Source organism: Macrobrachium nipponense, chromosome 44 (assembly GCF_015104395.2).
Source record: "Macrobrachium nipponense isolate FS-2020 chromosome 44, ASM1510439v2, whole genome shotgun sequence".
Taxonomy (NCBI): domain Eukaryota; kingdom Metazoa; phylum Arthropoda; class Malacostraca; order Decapoda; family Palaemonidae; genus Macrobrachium; species Macrobrachium nipponense.
Window position 1 is genome coordinate 6690336 of NC_087221.1, and position 17832 is coordinate 6708167.

The 17832-nt window shown below is 45.3% G+C and overlaps 1 protein-coding gene across 1 annotated transcript in view; it reads right to left on the reverse strand.

Moving 5' to 3' along the window:
* LOC135204015 (aurora kinase-like) overlaps positions 1-17832 on the reverse strand; it is a 215106-nt gene that overhangs the window by 70590 nt on the left and 126684 nt on the right.

Consider the following 17832-nt stretch of genomic DNA (forward strand, 5'->3'; position numbering starts at 1 on the left):
TTCTTTCCCAGTAAATCCATGTTGTCAAGCTTTCTTAGTCACTTTTATCCAATCGGCATTTGGTGGACTTGTGTCTTCATTCAAAATTTCTTATCATTTTCTTCCTCATTTTCTTGATCTTCAGTGATTTGATTTTCAGAATCATCATGGAGAGACTCTTCACTTGATGAACTGCTTCTGTTTCTGAATGAATATATTCATCATCAGAAGTGTCTTCTTCAGAAGACAGTTCTTCTTCAGAATTGAGCTTCATTTCTATCAGATTTTTTTTTACTTCCATAAAAAGTTGGAAGCCAACATTGTAACACCTGCAAGATGATATGCTGTGTAAAGTTTTGATGCTAAGGTAAAACAATATATAAAATTACTGATTGATTTATAGAAATTTAGAAAGATTCAAAACTATGGGTCATATTAGGTAATTCACTGCCTAAGAAAAGGAAACCCTTACCAAACCTTCAAATATATAAATACATATAAATAAAAAAAAAAAGACAGAAAGGAAACCCTAACCAAACCCTCAAATATGTAAATTATATATAAATATTTATTACATGATAGCAGGTCTCATAGATACAGAGTGGTTAGCTACAATTAAAAAAAAAAAAAAATTTTTTTCATGAAACTTACCTGTCAGATATATATATAGCTGTATTTTCTGAAGTCCGACAGAATTTTAAAAACTTCCGACACACGCAGTGGTCGGCCAGGTGGTTAGTACCCATTCCCGCCGCTGGGAGGCGGGTATCAGGAACCATTCCCATTTCTATTCATAATTTTCTGTCGCCGGTGCTGAAAACACCTGTTTTCAGTACCTCCGTCTTAGGATTTTGGAAACTTCATTGCCGCTAAGTATCCTAATTGTCTTTGATTTATTTTACTTGGATTTGTGGCTAGGCATACGCTATCTTAAATTGATTGAATTTGATTCATTTTTGCATAAAATATCTGAATCTAGTTAGGCTAGTTTCAGACGGGGTTGTCTGCAAAGATAGGGTGGGTGTGGCTACCGAAAGCTTCGGTAGATCCGCACTTGGTATGTACGAGGGGTATGGGTCTTGCTTCTTTGTTGAGATTTGTCATGTAAGGAGTGTGAGACTTTGTCTATTCCGTAAGGAAGACGTATGATTCGTATGTACGCAATTATCAGTAACAAAAGTCAGGGTAGTGAACCTGCTAACCTGCCTGTAGACTTTATTTTGCCTAACCCTGTAGTATGGGCCTACGGGCTATGAATATGTCTACGAGAGGTGCTCGCTCTCCTTCATTGCTGTGAAGTGCTACTTCTGTAATTGTTACTCCTAACCTGCAGTGTTGCCTTCGGGCCCTAAGCAGTGTCTGTAGAGGAATTGCCCTTTCTCTGATACTCTTTCGATTCGTAACTTAGAATCGAAAGTGCTTGCTTTAGAGAGTAAAAGTGAAGTGCAGAAGTGCAGTGATACCCCTTGTGTAGTGGAGGGTGCATCAGATCGGCCTCGTTTCGCCTCTAGGCCGGGACCACCTCTGCTTGACTCCAGGACCCGGGGAGGGAGCATGTCGAAAGCCTAAGGAGGGTTACAAGGAACCCCCACCGATCTGGCGTGCCTTCGGCAGTTTTCTGATGAAATCCCCAGACTGCCAAAGTGCGTGCGCGTGCACGAATCCTGAAAGATTGCTTCTCGTCCTCCGAAGCTCCTCCCCGTACAGGGGTTGGTTGGAGCTTTCGGAAGGAACTCGCGCCCTCTAAATAGAAGCTTTATAGAAGAGGACGCTTCATGTCCTCTCTCTCTCTCTCTCCTCTTATGCGTTTCAGTGAGAAGTAAGAAGGCGAACGTCGCCTGAACTCGTGTCCGTCCTTTCCAACGAGAAATACGTAAAAGAAGTCATAGTAGCAGGAAGCTTTTGAGAGCGGACGCCCGGGACGCTCGGATGGACTCCAGGCGTGCGCGGGTGCACGCCAAGCGCGCGCCATGACGCTGAGCTGCGCGCGCGCCAGTGGACGCCGAGCGTGCACCAGCGCACGCCAGGTGTGTCGCCTGGCTGAACGTTTCTGTTGAACTCTTCAAGCTCTTGTTTCAGATTTGGGCCTAAAGAATTTTTACCTCTACCTTCGGTGATACCTTCTACCTCACCTGCAAAGAATGTGAAGTATGCAGTGCTTCGGAGGAAGCTGAAAGTGAACAGACAACTTCTTCGAAACCCAGCAAGACATCGGGTTTCGTGAATTCAGAGGTCTCTGTCAATTAATATTGCTTTTCGCATAGGTGGATGGAGTTAAAGAAGGAAAGCTCAAGGGAAGATCTCGTTTGCTCTACCGCAACCTTTGCCATTCTGCCAATAAATTTAAGTTGCCACTACCGCAGTCAAGACTTTGCGATAAGGCAGTTACGGGTTATGTAAGGCTCGATGTCCTGCACGTCAGGACTCTCGGCAACGTTCAGTAGGATCTTGCAAAGGCACTCATCAAAAGGACGCTCTTCAGGAAAGCGCAAGACAGACTTCCTTTGCCATACTGCCAATAAATTTTAAGCTTTAGCAGGCATTAGTTGTGATACGGGAGAGGAAGCTGGTTGGAGAGTTTCTTCCTCTTCCCAGGATAATTTTGCAAGCTTTTTAGCCCATCTGAAAGGGTTTTTCAGATGATAGATTTTGTTAGTTTCTAGTCGGGACTACGCTGCCGTTTATTTGAACATCGTCGTTCTACCTGCCGTAAGCCCAGTCTCTTAAACAGGATTCTTGCCCCTTCTTCGTTTGAGACGGGAATCGAAAAATTAAAATGCTCGACTTCCTTGGATCGTTTTGTCAATTCAGTGACTTCCTTGACAATATACTTCTTTCGTTTTTGTCAAGTCAGTGACTCTCATTGACAATATCTCTTGTCCCGTAAATGGGTTAGCTCTCATTGACAAACATCTCATTAACTTGATATTGCGTAAGCGAATAAGCTCTTATTGACAAGATTCGGAAGAGCTCTCATTTGTCCCATTCGCAAGACTCGATACAAGAAATAGACTTGTAAGACTACGTCAATGAACGCTTATGTCCAATAACATAAGAAGCTTGAGCTGACTGCTTCGATTCTCTTAAGTTTTGTTCATGAAACTTGCCTGTCAGATATGTTATGTAGCTGTATTTTCCGAATTCAGCTATATATATGTCTGCCAGGTAAAGTATGAACAAACTTTATTGTGATATAATTTCATATTTTGCCTTGCGTTATTTTACTTCTGGTTGGTTCAAGTCATATACGCTTGCTGTAGTTACCTCTTCGGATGGCAACCGAGAGGTCTATTGTCTATTTTAAGGACATTTAATCGTTACTCCCTGCAGCCTTCCAGGAGTTTCCGATTTATCTTTTTACCGTTGTAATGGTAGTGTTCTGACGACACAAACGCATCTATATATTTAGCGTTTTTCTGTTTCGCTTAAATATACCAGCTTGAGAGTCTTTCTGCTCAAAAAATAACGGACCTATTTCTTCGTAGAATAGGGTAGCTGGCAACCCAGACATAAAGTTAAGAGACGATGTTCGTAAGCTGCTGGCTGCTGCTGTCACGCTGTGTCTGTCCTCCAGTCCAACCGAGCCAGTAACAGATCGTGCGCTGTCATGCGCTGTAGGTTACGTCTCTCTCTCCTGCTTTGGATTGACTGACTAACCGTATCTCTGTGCTGACGGTTACGTCTCTCCTGCGGGATTGACTGACTAACTGTATCTCTGTCCTACAATCACGGACTTTATAGCCCATAAGATTGAGGGGATTTCTTACGTGAATGAATAAACGTTGCATTCGTTTTGCCTTACTATGTTCAACAGAGTTATCTCTTAATCCTTTCGGTGTCGTTACCGCACGGTATGGAACTACGAGTCTACCGCAACATTGCACTTTTATTTGCTCTCCTGCTTAGGCAAAGCGCAGCCTTATTAGGGAAGTAAGCATACTCGGGGAGGGAATGGATGAGCTTGCTTGGGACCATTTCCTTCCTGAAGAAGTTTGTTTCCCCGAATAGACTGCAATTCAGACCACAGTTTTTGTTCCTACCGGGAAACTGAAAATATTATTCTAGATCTAGGAATGATTCTGAACATTCTCTCAGTGCGTCTATCACCTGAGGTGATAGAAAGAAGGTGCCGGACATCTGGATAGGGTTTCAGATGTCCTGGATCTTAATCTGAAAGAAGTAAAAGCGATTCGGTAGTCCCTCCAGTTCCTCGAAACGAGTTTTTTGGGAACCAGTTGGTCCAGATCAACTCTGATATTCACAGCTCTCTCATATCTTAAGAAGTATCTTCTCTCGGTCCTTGTTCGAGTTTACGAGAAAGAGCCTATTATAACAACAGGCGTAGATGTAACGATCCTCTACAGGTTCGTTACAGGATTGCAAAAGTCCGTACGAATCGTCTCGATCGACGGCAGCAACTATTCACTTCCGAGTGGAATCTTTCTTTAGAGGTAAGTTGAGAGTTGTGTAGACTTTGTAGGGACGCCCTTTCATTCTTCCTTCTTCGATATGTTGAGGACGAAGAGGCTTCTTCTTCTCTGCTCCCTTATTCTCGATCCGGGATCGGTACCATTAAACGCCATCCTATGATATTGAACGGGGATGGATGTTTAGTCTCTTTTCCCCTTTTTCAATCGCTTAGGAAATGTAATAAGAGGATTTATGACGTCACAGGGAGCGACAATGACGCTGATCGCCGCATGCCTTCAGGATCCTGGATTCACAGAGGTCACATACTTCCTAGTTCACTTTCCAAGGACCTTTTCCGAGAGAGTCGGTCTACTCTAACTCGAAAGGTACCTATAACCTCTCCGCTCTGAGTCTTTGACTACGTTCAGACTATCGAGATGTTGACAGGAATAAGATTACCGTCTTCCATTTCCGTCTGAAGAATGGGATAAGCTGGCAGTCCACAACTATTAAAGAATATGCAAATATGTTGTTGACGGCCTTTGGCTCAGAGATTTGCGTCTGTCAAACAACAAAGCCCTTCATTCAACGATCTTTGAGTTCTGTGGAATCTCGAAACTCGCTCACCATCTACTTTTTGTCTCATCTGTTTTTCTCGGAGTCAGACACCTCGTGCGAGGAATTTCAGGCGACATATAGTAGCCCTGAGTTTCTTGTTGACGAAGTCGGTTGCGTTTATACACCCCCGATGATTATGTAACATGAGACCAGGTTGGACTGTCAGGCATTCTTCCTTCAGGACTGAATCGCCTTTTTGCTCCTCGCTCCTTTCTCCTGGCACCAGAAGCTCGAGTCAGGAGTTGATTCGCTGACGACGTTGGGTTGCGTTGATACACCCCCAAGGTTTGCTTAGATTGAATCGCCCAGGCAGTCCAGACAATCATCCTTCAGCGAGAATAGTGCCTTATGGTCTTCAGGGTACAGCCTTGCTGTCCTTGATTCGTCTGACTGGTCAACTGGTCGGTCACCTGACTTTAGTACAGACGGACTGACTGTGCATGTCCAGATCGAAGCTTTCAATATGGAACTTAGACGTAGTCTGAAGTTCTTGATGTCAACGCATTCGAACCTCTCCTACCTGTTAACTTCTTGCATGTGATCAGGAAGGCCTGCTTCTAACCACCCTAGATACGACAAAGAGGGTTAGTGAAATTTTAAGCCATCGTCACAAGTTTTGGCTTTAGAGGACACAAGGCGGTGTGCTCTCTAAGCCTTCCGTTGTGGCCTAAGAATGGAAACCCGTTTTGTCCTTGGGCCAGGAGCTTGGAAGCAAGGATGGCACAAGTTAGTGGGCAGGAGCCAGAGAGAGTCCTGTGCCCTGTCGGGTCTCTCAAGTTTTATCTACATAAAACTCAAGGAAGTCGAAGTCATTCGGGCAATCTGCAGTGTTCCGAAAAAGACCAGACTTGCCCATATCGAAGAACACCCTGGCTTTAGTGTTAAGGAGTTCTTTCAAAATGCTCCTTCATTGTGTTTGCACAAAGATTTGAAATCTTTTTATCTGAATGCTCACAAGGTGAGGGCGCGGCCTCGGAAGCATTTCAACAGAGCATGGCACTCAGCAACATCCTGAGTACCATGTTTTAGCGAAGCAACTCTGTGTTCACTTCACACTCCCTGCGAGATGTGAAGATGGCATATGAGATCTGCTGCTCGCTAGGGCCATACGTCTGCAGACACAATCTTGGGGGCAAGAAGTACCACTCATCCTATCCTGTAGAAAATGGTTAGGAGGAAGAGCTCTTAATTTAGTTGTTGAGTCGCCGACAACGGCGACTTCTTAACTCTTAAGCCTTAGTTTAAACGCCTTAACTTTGGCTAGGTTGGTCAGGTGGTGATATATATATTTATATATATATATTTATTTTACTTCTTAGCCCTCATGGTATGGTCAATATGGTCTAGTCATGTCGTGGTCTCGCCCCTGTTGACAGATCATCTGGAGTGCACCAGCTATATAGGTCTCTACCTCGCTGGCAACTCTAGTAGCACAAGCAGACTTACAAAGCAGTAACCACGAAGCCAGCTATGCTAACAGGTGGAACCAAGATGTAAATCATCTGCATGCATTTGTTTCCCAAAATCCTTCTATTCTGTCCCTTCCCACCTCCAAAGGTGGGATTCAGCTATATATATATCTGACAGGTAAGTTTCATGAACAAAATGATATTGTTATGATACAATAAAGTTTGTTCATACTTACTGGCAGATATATATAATCAAGTACCCACCCACCTCCCCTCAGGGGACAGTGGAAATAAAAATTATGAATAGAAAATGGGAATGGTTCCTGATACCCGCCTCCCAGCGGCGGGAATGGGTACTAACCACCTGGCCGACCACTGCGTGTGTCGGAAGTTTTTAAAATTCTGTCGGACTTCAGAAAATACAGCTATATATATATCTGCCAGGTAAGTATGAACAAACTTTATTGTATCATAACAATATCATTTCAAGTGGGACCCACCGGTGGGTCCCATCGCACTGCAGTAATAAAATTTTCATTCAGATGCGATGGGACCCACTGGTGGGTCACGGCTTTTCTTACCTCAACAAAGTCTATCTTGTGAGAGACAAGCATGAACAACCTCTCCCCTTGTTGTCTCCTTTGGTACTGACGATAGGGCAGTTTTACTACTGTCGCAGTACCAGCATTCCAGCCATTATGGCTGTTGCAGGAAACTTGTCAATGTAAACACTGGTGAGGAACACTGCTTAGGTATTCGAAAGTCTACTTTTACTTAGGAATATAGTTTACTATATAATTGTGGATTTTTATTACACAAACTGTTTTTCACAAGATTGTGAATTTCTGAGCAATGTATTGAATATTAAAAAAAAAATCATGTATATATCCATAAGGTAGTTATTAAAAAATATAAGTATCTCAGTTTGAGGTAGATTGCTGAGAGCGATTGTATTTGCCTAAGATGGACAGAACTTTTGTATTTCTCTTTTCAGATATTGCCACACAAAAAAGGTTATCCATCGTGACATTAAACCAGAAAACCTACTTCTCAACTTGAGAGGCGATTTAAAAATTGCAGATTTCGGATGGTCAGTCCATGCTCCATCTTCAAAGTAAGACCACCTTTCCAATTAAATATATACATTGATTCCTTTTGAGTATTGGTTTCACATTTAGGTTGAGACATTTAGTGAAATATTTGTGGGGTAAGTAAGGTAGGCTTAAAATTCTGTATACGTAGTGTATTTTATGTTTGTATTTATAGCTTTTTATTCCCAAATGTTTGTTAGTCCTCATGTTAATATTGTTTAAAGTTTTTTAGAGTACAAAATTTGTTCCTACACAAAATACAAACCATTGGTCCTTTACATTAGGAATTGCTTTCTGCAAAGCTGTTATGACAGTTTGACTTTCAAACAAGGTGGTTAGGCAGTTAACTACCGTCTGGTTTGTGGGAGTCCTGCTCACCTGGATGTAAACACTCCAATTTGCTTTCAGCCATTGAGTGATGTGGATGTGCATCACCTCTGTCCAGCTTGCTATTTTGCTGTTTTTCCGGTGGGATCTTTGTGTTTTTGTGATTATTTGCTTGACTGATTGTGTGTTTGATATTTTATCAGTATGCAAACCCACAAACCATCTAAGGAAAGGCAATGCCCAACATTTATGCCCCAGCATGGATGGTAAACCATGCACACACTTTTGCTCACCTAACGATGTTGACCCTCTGTCCTTTGCACCAATTGCTGGGGGGCATGACTACAATCCTAATTCTATTTGTAGTGAGTGGTGTTCCTGGTCTACGGTGCAGTTGGGTTAAAAGTTTACCTAACCTGGATGGCAGTACAAGAAAAGGAAGGCATCCAAAGCGTAGTCTGGGCATTTACACACCGCAGATTTTGCCTTTGGTTGCCGACCTCCCTTCTTTGTTTCTGTCCCCTGCCAACTTTGCCGCATGGCTGTCTCTTCTTCTTGAGCAATCTCTTCCTTGTCTTCATTTCATACATGAAGTGAAGGCCATAGAAGAGGGGGGGAGCTGCTGATCTGCACAACCAAGGTTTGTTGGCCTCTGCTTACTCCGAGGAAGAAGGTTCTTCCTCTGGGCAAGAGAGGTTACCTCCCCTAACCCAACTTTTTCTTCAGGTTCTCCAGTTCAAGGCCTAGTTGCAGACCTGACTCACTCTCATGCATATGATCTTCCGGTGGTAACACGCCTCCGTCACCACTACCACCACTATTGTGACAATGATGTTGTTTGCCAAAACAACCACTTCCATTTCCACCCATCCAACCTTGATGACCCCTGCTGTAGTGAATCATACTGCACCACATCTGCTCCAGGTTATGTGGTAACTGCTGTTCCTGCTATCCCTGATGCTCCTTCCATTACAACCTAAATGGGGAACCGACTACTGACCATGATACTGAAGACGTCCAGGAAGAAGTCAAAGAAGTCTCCTAAGGTATCATCACCTATTTTGTCTTCTGCTGCTCCTCCCCTTCCCTCTGACACTTGCCAGTTGAAGAAGAATCTCTCTCTCTCTCTCTCTCTCTCTCTCTCTCTCTCTCTCTCTCTCTCTCTCTCTCTCTCTCTCTCTCTCTCTCTCTCTCTCATGTTAACTTGCCATGGTCTTGCGATCAGGAGCCTCGAGTATATGAGTCTCTAAGGTCCACGCTCTAGGAACCAGTTCTGGGAAGTCCTTTTCCAAGACTAGTGTTGTGCCTGTATCCTCCAAAGTTTCTTCAGACACTTGGGAAAGAGAGGCTCCTGAAGATCGTCCTGGACGAGATTCAGGAGCTTCGGGTGCTCGACAGGATTGAGTCCCTAGTACCCCAAACTAGTACTGGAGAGCCTACTCCATGGTCTGGATTAGGCACAGGACGAGAGAAGGTGTCAAAGCATGCAGATGCTTCTTCATCTCTTGCCAGTGCTTCGAGTACTTTGGCCAGGTTCCTGACCTAGTGCTTTGGACTTGAGGATTCAAGCACCCAGAGATACAACAAGGAGATCCCCTCCTCTGTCTTCTCATTAGGAGGCTTCAGCCTCGAAGAACTGGAGCACGTTGTGAGGATGGCACAACTTTACACCTGGGAGTACCCAATCACTCTCCTCTAGCCATCCCTCGATCACGTTTGTGTGATCGACTCCACTTGCCTGACGTGAGCTTTCAGGAACGTTTGTGTGAACCTCCTCGGGACAGTGCCTTACCTCGCAAGTGTAGGCAGCACTTCTAGATCCATGCAGCCATAGTCACTGTGGGTTGGCAATCACACAGCTTTTTCTTTCCTGCCAGTACATCCAACAGGACAGGAAGGTGTGCATTGATTCCCCTCAACCTCCTGGGGTTACACTGGGAGGCCTGAGTTGAACAGGAGGGACTCCAATGGAAACTCTTCTTCCTAATGAAGGCCTACACTCAGGCTTTGGTTTTCAGACTGACCCGGACATAGGCCTAGTGGTTGAGGATGGATCAAAGGGGTCTGTCGAGGTTCTCCCTTTGTAAGGAGAGTGGATCAGGAGGACTGCTCCCTGGAAGGACTCGAGGATCCACCCCAAGATACAGATGGCCTTTGTAAAGATCATTGCGCTGATTCATAAACCTCAGCGATCTCGGGAAAGGGACCACTGCCACTTCTGTGGATTGTCTGTTATGTCTCTAATCTTTCTGGGGTCCTAAGAAGGATCCTAGGGCTTCATTGGGGCTGTCATTGTCCGAGCTTTCTAAAAGAGTACTTGAGCAGGTGAATTCTCTGGTCCGTGGGCAGGAGAATTCTCTGTTTGTATCATTTGGAAAAGCTACTTCCTTCTCCTCTGCCTTGCCAGAAGCATTTTTATATGCCCTTGGAGAGGTCTTTGCCAACTAAGCAGATGGACCCAAACCTGGTTCGTCTAGGCTCGGTTCTGTCACTGCAGCTTACTGCGGAAGGGATCTATCACAGCAAGAGGCTGTGAACTTGGAGGCTACTGCCTTGGGAGCACTCCAGGTAGTCTCCTGGTTGGATCTGTGGTCCTTTGCAGTTTCCAAGGTAGCCGCCTCAAGTTTGATGACCCCTGGAGAGGACTGTCTTCGGGAGACTGTGCTAGTCTAGAGGTAGGGCTGTTTCCTACCTGGCCCACCAGATGACAAACCTGTGGGCTAACCTGGTGTTGAAGAGGAGGGACACCAACCTGAATGATCTCCAGGTTTGTAGGACCCAAGTCAGCTCTGACCCTTAGGAATGGAAGGTTACCGAGTTTTGCTTCTCCCTTCCCCAGAGATCAGGTAGATACTGCAGTAGACAAGAGACATGTTGAGGATAATGACCGCCTTGTCCACCACTGCAGTTTGACCCTTGGGTCGAGCACTTCCTTGGCCCTTAAAAAGTCCCGGGCTTCAAAGGACGACCAAGGAAACACCCAGCTTTCTTCTTCTTGCCAAGAAGGGGGTGCAGCCACGCCTCTTTCAGCCCTTTTTCCAGCATGGAAAAGGGGGCAAAGGAAAGAAGGGAGGACACTAGGGGTGGCATTGCGCTGCAGGTGCTGCCATTGGTGGAGGTTGCCCGTTGAGCCATTGAGCAACATGGCAGCAATATGAGCAGAGACCTGGATAGTGGCTGCCTTTCAGGAGGTCTCTGCTCCCCTTCAAGTCGTGACCACCCCTTACTGACGACCCAGTCCATCTCCTAACTTTACCTGGCTCACCAAAGGATCTCGCCCTCCAGAAGAAAGTCCAGGCGATGCCGAAGAAAGGCGCTGTAGAAGTTCTGACAGATCAGTCCCCAAGCTTTTACAGCTGTATCTTGCTCGTAGAGAAAGCCTTGGGGCGTTGGAGACCAGTCATAGATCTCTCTCTCTTGAACTGATTAGTTCACCAGATTCTGTTCATGAGGGAATCTGCACGTACTGTGCTTGCATCCAGCAGAGAGAACAACTTCATGCTTCAGTGGATTTGAAGGATATGTATTTTCATATACCCATCCATCTGCCCTTTGGCAAGTACCTATGCGCTTTATCCTCAAGGGGACAGCGCTCCAGTACAAGATACTCTGCTGCTTTGGGGTCTCAACCACTTCCAATGTGCTCAGTTGACTGTTTGCCCTGGTCTCAGCTTGAACTCATTCACAAGGGATTCGTATATTGAGGTATCTCGACAATTGGCTTGTTCCGGCAAGCTCCCGCAAGCAGTTGCTACAGGACAGAGATAGAGAGATTGGCTCCCCGAGTCTTGGGGCCGTGATGAATCTTTTTGAAGTCCAATTTCATCCCCAAGCAGAGGATAAAGTGCCTGGGCATACTGTAGATGCAACAGTAGCAAGGGTCTCCCCCTCAGACTCTTGCATCGGCAAGTTCAGAAAAACAACACTCTTGTTCCTGTCTCAATGAGAGCAACCAGCTTGGCAGTGGCAAGTCATCCTTGGTCACCTGTTGTCCTTGGAGAAACTGGTCCGCCATGGGCTGCTTCACCTTCGTTCTCTCCATTGAATAATGAAGAATTCTGGTCTCAGGCTTCAGATTCCTACTCCTTTAGTCCTTTCCTATTCCTCTCGTGAGGGAAGTAAGACATGACCTAGACTGGTGGATGGATGACAGGTTGCTCCCCTTCCCAACATCCTTCTGTTCTCCAGACGCATCGAGTGAGGGAAGAGTTGCTGGTTTCAGCTGTGTGGAACCGAAATGACAAGCACCTTCACATCAACATCCTGGAACACATTGTGTCCTTCCTAGCTCCCCAGGAGTCTCAGGATGAGTGACAATGTGGTGGGATCACAAGCTAAAAAAACAAGCTGGCAACACACACACACACACACACACACCACACACACACACACACACACACACACACACACACACACACACACACACACACACCCAACATAAATTTAACCAATCCGGCTGCCAAACTCACCCTCAGCCACACACTCCTCTTCTTGTTACAGAATGCGTGCAGGATAATTGACTTAGCTACACACAGAACACAATTACATGTACTCACCCCAACTCCAGATACTCAAGGCTAGGCTGTGCTGTCCGCTGGACGAGGTCGCTGAGATGCCAACAACCGCCGCAAACCAACACACAACCAACAACAAAGAACTATAACCACACAACTCAACAACACAACAAGCAACCAGGGACCACAACACAACAACCAAAGACCACAACCCCACAATACAACAAGCAAACAAGGACAACCACAACTCACAACACAACAAACAAAGACTACAACCACAACAAACAACCAAGGACTACAGGAACAACAAGAAACTACAACAGCTCACCACAACCCCACTCCACAACACCAAACCATTACAGGCTCCCTGCCAGCTGCCAACTCACCAAACGACAACCGACTACCCCCATTGTCAAACAAGCAATTCACTTGCTATCTACCCATATCTCTCTCTCTCTCTCTCTCTCTCTCTCTCTTCTCTCTCTCTCTCTCTCTCTCTCTCTCTCTCAATCCTCAAGGACGTCAAATGGAACTCCCATAACTCCTTCATATTTCCTCCTCCGTTACATTTGACAACATCTCCTTACACTCACATCATCCACAGTAAACCACCTTTCGTAACACCCAAGGATGCTCAGAGGCAGGCCCCCTGGATCTTGTTTGAGGACCCTCATACAATCTCTCATTTGCATCAGCATTTTATGTCCTCCAAATCACTTCCATTCAGATTTTTAATATCTTCCTCACTACCATCCCTCTAAATCTCATTCACTATCTCATCTATATCTTCCAGTTCTTGTCCTAATATTTCTCGTAACTCTGCCACCAAATCACTTACCTCATTTACACTTCTGCCAAACTCCCGAAGAGACTAATTCATCCTGCCAACCACGTTCTTACTACTGAATTCCCTTCCTGCTGAAATTCAATAAACCCTGACAATTCAAACCCACACACAGTACAAGTATCATTCCTTCCCTCAAAGTCATCTGTCTTACACACTTTACACTAAAGTATCATTCCTTCCCTCAAAGTCATCCGTACTACGCACCTTAGCCACCTTTTTTACCCTAACACTAACCCCTCTATCATGCAGTCCTCGCTTTTCCCTTTCATTCCCTTACTTTACCTTCTTCCGCTTTCTTCCATATTCAACTAACACTAACTGTCGATCTCCCAGACCCATTTGTTCACTGACATTCGGCACATGTTTATTCACTGTCAACCACTCACTCATCCACACTAGAGGACCCACCCAACTAAATTCCCTTTTCACTTAGTTCCCCAAATTCCCATCCTGACTAATCCTCTTTTGCCTACACACACTCGTCACATGGCATTCCATTCCACATTCAACACACTTTGCACGCGGCTCCTTACACATCCTAGCATAATGTCCACTCTCTCTTTCCCCAATTACTGCAAACCTCGTTCACACGGGTACCCCGACACCCACTCACTATATGCCCTATCTGCCCACAACCGAAACACGTCCCTAATGCCCACATACACTCATTCTTCTTGTGTCGTGGCTTACCACATCTGTAACACTGTTGCTCTCGCTCACAACTAACTGACCCTACTCTTCCAACACTCACACTCCTATCTCTTTTAGGGCTAATTACACTCACGTTACTCGCTCTGACGTTCCTATCAACCACTCAGCCCTTCTAAAACTGCCTCCCTATAGCTCTTTAACTCTGGTATAACCTCAGCTTCTTCAGTCCTAACACTAACACTTCTACTCTCTCTCATACACCTATGTAACTCGTAATCCTCTACTAATTATAAAATGTCGTTCCATGTTAACCTTTCCTTTTTTTCATTGCATTTTCTCCTTGTTTTAGATTTATAAACTAACTCTTTATACTCATTTATCCCTATGTCCCCAAACTTTATCCTAGTTAATGTTTCTAACCTACAGACATGCAGAGACAGAGACCCACCAGCATTCATTTTGGCCTCTTCAAAATCATGTTTTGTTCTATATCTGACGCTACTCTTCATACTCTTTGCTTGTTCCACAATCCTGGCTTTCACATTCTCATACGCCACATTCCCTACACTCATCATTACCCCATGCATATTCAACAAAAATCATGTCAAAAGCTACCTAACTCTCTTGCCCAAATTCTCTTGTTATCCCCATACTTAGCCACACAATACTTCCTACATTTCTTAAAGTCCCCTATATCCCTGCTACCATATTCTTCGTATCTTGCGCATCAAGGTACCTCTCTCATATACAGAGCTTTTCACACTTCCTGCTTACTCTCACTCTCACTTTCGCTACTTCCATCCTGACCCTTCTTTCCCTCTTCTGAATACAGTGAGTCCACTTCCATACTCACGTCTATACTAACCCTTTCTAACCCTTCTTCCAACCTACCAATTCCCATTTACCACCATCTTAATCACCCTCATCCTGCACCTTATCCTCAACTCTGTGGTCACCTTCATCTGTCCTCTTCTTACCCTGCTCATCAGTCTTATTGTCTTTCCTTTAGCCCTTTTCTTACCCTCAACTTCCTTCTTACCCTTCTGCTCTGATTTCTCCCTATCCTGTCTCTTCTTCCCCTCACTTGCTACAACCTTATCACTTTCATCACTCATACTCTCATCCACTTGTTCTTTCACTTTCTTAATCACTCCTGGCCCATCACAAGACCCAGTAGGCCTACCTCCTACAGCTCCCTCTCCAATAAACCCTTTCATCATCTCTTGCACACTAGTCATCATCGACCCCAACTTTTCATCGATCTTCTCAACTATCCACTGCTCGGCCTCTTTCATTCCCTCCTCTGCACTCATCACTCCTCTGAACTCTTCTAACTCCCTCTTATATTTCTCACACTCAAGCCTCAGCATCTCATTCTCTGCTTCCATTGCTCTACCAACTTCCCTCGCCAACCTCAGTCAGCTCCTTCAGCCTCTCTATCTCCTTCAACCCTTCCATCCTCACTTTCTCTACCAGTCACACAACTCGCTACCCCCAATCGTCCTGCAGCTGCCGCACCAGCAGTCCCTGTTTGGACGCCAAAAATTTAATGTGGTGGGATCACAAGCTAAAAAACAATCAAGGGCAAGATCCCCCCCACACATAAATTTAACCAGTCTGGCTGAAAAATTCACCCTCAACCACACTTTCCTCTTCACGCCACGGAATACACGCATGACAATTGACTTGCCTACACCCTACACACAGAACACATGTACTCACCCCAACTCCAGCTACTGCCGCAAACCAACACACAACCAACAACAAAGAATTATAACCACACAACTCTACAAAAATACGATAACAACCACACACCCCAACAACACAACAAGCAACCAGGGACCACAACCCAACAACAACACAACAACCCCACAACTCAACAATACAACAAACAAACAAGGACTACAACCACAACTCAACAACACAGCAAATGAAGAAGGACTACAACCACAACAAACAACCAAGGACTACAGTCATAATAACAACACCAAGAAACCACAACAGCTCACCAACAACCCAACTCCACAACACCAAACCGACAACCTCACAAGCCCACACCCAACTACTCAACAACACCAAGAAAACACAACAGCTCGCCAACAACCCAACTCCACAACACCAAACCACTCACAACAACACTAAGAAACCACAACAACTCCCCAACAGCAACAACCACCCTCAACCATAAAAACTCACAGCGCAACAGAAACTCACAAGCTCAGCAACCTCCCAACACAAGCACAAATACCTTCAAACACACAGCACAAATAACTCAAATACTCCCTGAAAACACAACACAACTGATCAACAATAGTACTGCCAAGACCACTGCCCAAAGCGTCTCTTTCACGATTTCTCATTACAGACTCCCTGCCGGCCGCCGATTCGCCAACCGACAAACAACTACTCCCGTTGTCAAACGAGCAGTTCACTTGCTAACTACATACCCACCACTCACGCTTCTCTCTCTCTCAACAGCTCACTCTCTCTCAATCCTCAAGGACATTGTCAGATGGAACTCCCATAACAACACCATCGGTAGTGGCATATGTGAACGAGCAAGGGGGTCTAGTATCCTTTCTGCTGCATCAGATGACAATGCAGGTGCATGAGTGGACAGTAGCTCAGTCACCGGGATCAAGTGATAGGGACAGAGTGGTCCCTTCACACAGACATTATAGAAAGGCTGTGGGAGGTTTGTGGACGCCCTTCCATTGACCTGTTTGCCACTCTACATGACAGAAAGCTTCAGGTATTCTGCTCCATCATACCAGACCCATGAGTTGCTGCAGAGGACGCCCTCCAACACCCATGGGACACCCTCGATGCCTATGCCTTCCCACAGTTTTGTCTGGTTTGCAAGATGATCAACAGGGTCCTAGTTGATCACCCTGAATCTTGGAGTGACCCTGATGGCTCTCAAGTGATCACATTCTGTTTGGTTTCCGGACCTGCTCCACTCTGCTTGCTGAGGCACAGAGAGATTCCTCCCAGACATGACCTGTGTGAACTGCACATGGAATGGTTCAAGTCCGTCAGGCAGTGCAATCTCGTCTCTTTATGGATGGAGACTATCCAAAAGAGGCTTTTCTTGCCGTATAGCAACAGAGGTATTCTGGGTATCTCAGACAGTCCTCTGCAGCAGTATACCTGGGATTAATCAGCTGTCTTCTGTGGTTGGTGTAGCAGAGGGAGTCTCCAGTCGGAGCCACTATTCAGAAGGTAGCAAACTTCCTTGTTTTCCTTTGCCCAGAGAAGTTTCTCTCTGTATCAGCTATGAGGGGAGTATATATCTCCTCATTAAGATTTCTCTGCTGAGAAACGTCAGGCTCCCTAGTGGGATGTGACTCATTTTGAGGAGCCTAACTTGCACCGTATGAGCCTATAGTACATGAGTCGTCAGACAGGGATCTGACCCTCAAGACTGTTTGCCTGCTAGCCCGGGCATTGGCAAAGAGAGTAGGCGAACTTCATTGGCTTTATTTCAGTGTTAAACACTCAAGGGGGTGGGGCTCAGTTATGATCGACTTTGTCCCAGGATTTGTAGCAAAGACTCTGAATCTGTCGGTCCCTGGCACCAGATTCAAGTAATTCATCAATTTTAAGAGGACTCTTCACCCCTGACCTGAGTGTTAATGACTCTGTTAGCACTGGCTTGTTCAAGAACGTCTTTCTGGCAAAGATGACACCAGTGTGTTCTTCCAAGAGCTGTTCCTTGGGCACCTTTTCTTTGGGTTCCATGGTGGCTACTCAACAATTGTAGCTGACCTGGCTCCTCTAAGAAGACAGGTTGCATCTTGCTTAAAGTGTTCGGTTGTGGAAGATAGTGTGTATGTGTGAGTGACTGGCCTCTCCTCTGCTTCCATCTTCATCATCCTTCACTCTCTACATACAGAGAGAACAGTAACAAGCCATCTTGTGCTGGAACTGGCAACTGATGCAGGTAAGTGTCACATTGATTGCCTGTTCTGTTCTCTATGTTTGGA